Genomic DNA, 4,872 nt, shown 5'->3' on the forward strand with positions numbered 1-4,872 from the left:
ATGCAAACTAATCCGAAGGTCTAAGGTGTAGCGGCCTTTTATATCCAAATCAGGCCCTTTCCCGGGGTGGGAATGAGCATACTTGGGCATATTCTAGAAGCTTCCACGCTAGCCTCGCCCCGTGACACACCTACGCGAGGGATGCGTACGTGACTAGCAACGAACATTCTGTAAACGTGCAGGACCGTATACGTACACAGGGCTGTATACGTAACAGATGCATGTCATAACCGTAAGTAGGACCGTAGCTATAAGAAATTTGAGGGCTTACTTTGGGTGCTGGAGATGGGAAATTATTTTAAAACGATGTATCCTGGCATTCACCCTGCTTACTCGTTCAATCCGCAAGAGCACATCGAAACTCGCTCTATGCGATTTTCAAGGAATTAGGAGGGTGAATGCCTATTTCTATGCACTGAAATGAAATATCCACACGAGTAGTCATGCAAGATGATTGTCCCGGCCATAGTGCTCAGAAATAATATACACCTTCACGCACAAGCACATGCATCGCGATTGTCCCGTCCGCAGTGTCCACATTCAAATCACTTAGAGCACGTGTTCAAAATGTCCACCGTCCTGCTCTGAACACAACTGAATCCTCCTACGAAAATTTTCATTAATTTTGTCACCTGTTGGACATTTGTCACATTTTGGATGATGCGGACGGTGGCTCAACAGAGGCTCTTTTCGGCCTTCATACTCGCAGAGGAGCAGTTTAGGAGGAGGAGAACACTTTCTTATCTTACGAGATAATACTTTCTGATACGCATTAATTGGATTTTTATTATATTCAGATTGAGCTTTTCTTGTTTTGAAATTCACTCGTAATGGATTTAGAGGATAATGATTTTTGCAAGTTAGTTGGCACTCTATTAAGTTGGTATTAGTTTCTTATACAGGGTGTAAACCTACTAGTGGGCAATACTTTAAGGACGTGTTCTTTGGTCGAAAATAAGTCGAAAATCAAGAGAGAAAAAATTGCGTTTAGGGCTTCGTTAATTAGTTACTAACATTTACAAATTTGATGTTTTTGCCCCTAAAATTAGCAATCCGACTTTCATCGGCGTATGTTTTCAGCATACGCTCAGCTGATCACCGCCGATCGATGCATGTCGATTACCGTAAATAGGACTGTACCTATAAGAAATTTGTGGGCTTACCTCGGGTGCTGGAGATGAGAAAGTATTTTAAAACGATGTATCTTGGCATTCAACCTAATCACTCGCTTAATCCGCAAGAGCGTATCGAAACTAGCTCTATGGGATTTTCGAGTCAGGAGGGTGAATGCCCTTTTCTATGCGTCGAAACGAAATATCCGCACGAGTACACATGCACCGAAATTATCCCGTCCGTAGTGTCCACAAGACACGAAAAACACAGTCACAATCCACACTAAACACTAACCGCAGAATGTCTCCGATAAATTCTTAAGCTTTTTAATCCTTTACGCGACGCACTTGCCACAGGATAACGGCTAAGAACTGATTGTTGGGAAGTTAACAAAAGAACGCACGGTTCCCGCAGGAGTGTAATGTGAAATACACCTACGCTAGGACTCGGAGACAAACCGGCTTTTCGAGAGTGCATTTTAGCATCTCGGGCTGGTTTGCCAACTCCTTTTCCCTGTTCTTTTTCCCGAGATCAGGGTTGGTGACGGGTGCGCGGGTCTTCTGCGCACGTTCAGGGACCTTCGATCCCTTCGGGGGTACCTTCTTGGTAGCCCCCTTAGAGGTCGAAGGTATGTCGGTAGGCGGGGTCTTCTTGACCGCCGCGACCGGACCGGACGACGAGGGGATCATGGCGATCTCTGGCCGCCGCGGGGGAGATTTCTTCCCCGCAACGACGGTCCAGTCGCCAGATTCATCCTCGCCCCCCTCACTTGATTTAGCGGAGGTGGTAGCCGCGGCCTCTCCGGCGGATAATTTCCGTTCGGAACCGGCTCGACGGCGTGACTGAAGCTCAAGAGCATCAGCCACTGTGGTATCCACATACCAGCTTCGCCGAATCTCCTCTTCGGGAATTATCCCGATACCGAGCAGGTAAGAACGATCCTTAGGCAACGATTTAAGTTGCTGCGGGGTCATCTTACCTATAAACTCCTTCAAGTTCGTGATCGATTTCACGAATTTGTTGTAGACTATGCGACGATCTACGTCCTTAGTCCGCTTAAAGGAGTTTACGCACGCGCTGAGGACCTTCCTTCGCAGGACCCGGGTGTCATTCGACTCCCGAGACTCCGCGCGAGAAGGCTTCTTGGCCTGCGCTACAGCCTGTCGTGAAGACCGGCGGCTCGGCTTTGGCATTGCCGAGGATGATCGCTGCCTGCGGACCACGTCAGCAAACGTTGTTTGCTGAATGGTGGTTACCGCGAGAGCGGCTGGTGTTCTCAGGCGACGGGGAACTTCCCCTAACGACCTGAGGACAGCCGTGACCGTTGCGATAAAATCGCCAGCGGTCATCCTGTCTAGTGCACCTGGACTATCATGGCAAATCGATTTTGCCACGGAGTCCAGGGACGATGCCAAAAGGATCGGAGACACGATGTCTGGGAGAGGGGCGCCAATTGGCGCGTTCTCTCGCTCAGATGGTTCGTGAACCGAATCCTTCTGTTCGACGCTCTCAGATATTATCTGAGCTGCTTCCATTGTGAAGGACTGCAGAGTAGCAATTGCTGGTTCTGCGGTTGGCAATTGCCGTGGGCAGTCCGGCTCCCGTGGTACCAGTCAAAATATCACTGGTCGGATGTTCGAGGACGCAGCCTCTCTCATGTATGATGCCCCACAACACCCGGCACTGGTTAGCCAGCGCATCGGGTAACTCGGGGTCGCTAAGCCCGTACTACAGCCCTCTGCAGCCCCTGAGAGGCGTGCCGGCGGACAGTGGGAATGGTGTTCTTAAGTGATCCTAGTAGCACTGGAAAAAGTTTTATTATTGAAAACTTAGTTTCATGGAACAAGACGTGACGTTAACAAACGTTGATTTAAGTATTATTGACGAAATATCAACGGTATCAAATGTTGTGTTCATATACGTTCATTTACGCTTGACAGAAATATTTGACACGTCAGACTCCGATGACGGGTTTTTTGGGAAAATAAATGTCGTTGTTTTTGGTGACTTGCTTCAACTTCCGCCTATTCACGAACGTTTTCCATTCGTAGAAATGAGCCAAGAGCAAATGAATAAATGTATAGGAGGAATAAATGCTTTCAATTTATGGGGGTTATTTACATACGACGAATTAATAATTATTATGAGACAAAAAGATGATAATATGTACGCCGAAATCCTTTCTCGTATTCGACTTAGTCTACTAACATCTTCTGATGCAGAGATTCTGCGCGTAGAAGCTTGTGTAATAGACCTCGAGAAAGCGTTCGACACAATTTGGCTTGACGGTCTCCTATACAAACTAAATAAATTTGACTTCCCGCAACCCCTAATAAAGATTATTTGGAGCATGACGAAAGACAGGAAATTTATTATAGCAGACGGGTTAACAAGAGCTTTTAAAACCGTCATAATTAAAAACGGCCTACAGCGAAGCCTAGTCTATTCCCGACTCCACTTCAGTCTCTATACAACAGCACTACTTTATCTCTTCAATCTCAACCACAGATACAGTAATAGAAAAGGCCTAGCCTTCGCAGACGATTTGATAGTTTATTACGAAGACCCCAAACCCACTACAATACAACAAGAACTCCAAGACCTATTCGAAAAAAAAATTAACACATACTTCCGCACCTGGAAACTAAAAATTAATACACAAAAATGTGAAACCATCCTCTTCAGACCATTATTCAAAAACGCTAATTACAACACCCGCCACAACTGGAAAAAGTTCAATTCAAATGAAAACAGAATCTCTCAATCCTTAATCCTACACAAACAATCTGGAATATACCTGGGCGTAACCCTTGACTCCCAATTCCACAGTCACATAGATTTCCAGCTTGTAAAGGCAGAGCAAGCTTCCAATAGCCTCTCCAAATTATTTTACTCTGTCCACCTTAACAAAAAAATGTAAGATACTTTGTTATAAACTTTTAATTAGACCCATAATCACATATGCCTGTCTCATTTGGTACAACATGCCGAACTACAGAATGTAAAAGATCAGAATTTTCAAAAGGCAATGCCTCAGAGCCTGCTTAGGTATGCACAAGACAAAAGAATCCAACTATAAAAGACACTTCAAAAATGCTACCCTCCTCAATGCAGCGAACAATTCAAGAATTAATGTCTAAATCATAAAAATCTGTAAAAATTACTTTTCCAAAATAAAAAATAACTAATTAACCCTAGATCTATTAGACATTATCTACATCACTAAGACCTTAAGCACAGGCTTCATAAATGCGGAAATGTTTTCATTCTTAGACGCCAACGGTCTAATCTCTAACACTAGCAACATCCCAATCATTTACCACACCCGAAGAGATAATAGTCTTAAAGTCTTAAAAATTAATTACTGATGCATGTGTAGAACAAGCTTTGTAAATTTATGCCTCACAAATTTCTCCTTCTGGCATATAAGTTCTAATTGATGATGCACCCGGATTTTTAAATATTTTTCTGCAATTGTTCTTATAAGTTTAGTTGTGTGGTCATAATTTACGATTGACGTAGTTCAAGTAACAACAAGACTTTTTGAACATGCGCAATTCGATAATGAAAGTAGGTAGAACGCGAATGATATGAAAATGCTTTCAACACGGTGATCTATATTTGCAGAAAATACATCATTCATACAGTTTACTAGATCGTCTTCGTAAAGTGGTTATCGAGTTTTAACAAGGTTTTACCAGAAACTGTATTAGTATTAATAAGAACGTAGTGATGCTGCACACAGCTTGAAAAAATATG

Source organism: Ceratina calcarata, unplaced genomic scaffold (assembly GCF_001652005.2).
Source record: "Ceratina calcarata isolate Rehan_Ccalc_2016 unplaced genomic scaffold, ASM165200v1 scaffold1691, whole genome shotgun sequence".
In the NCBI taxonomy this organism is placed as follows: Eukaryota; Metazoa; Arthropoda; class Insecta; order Hymenoptera; family Apidae; genus Ceratina; species Ceratina calcarata.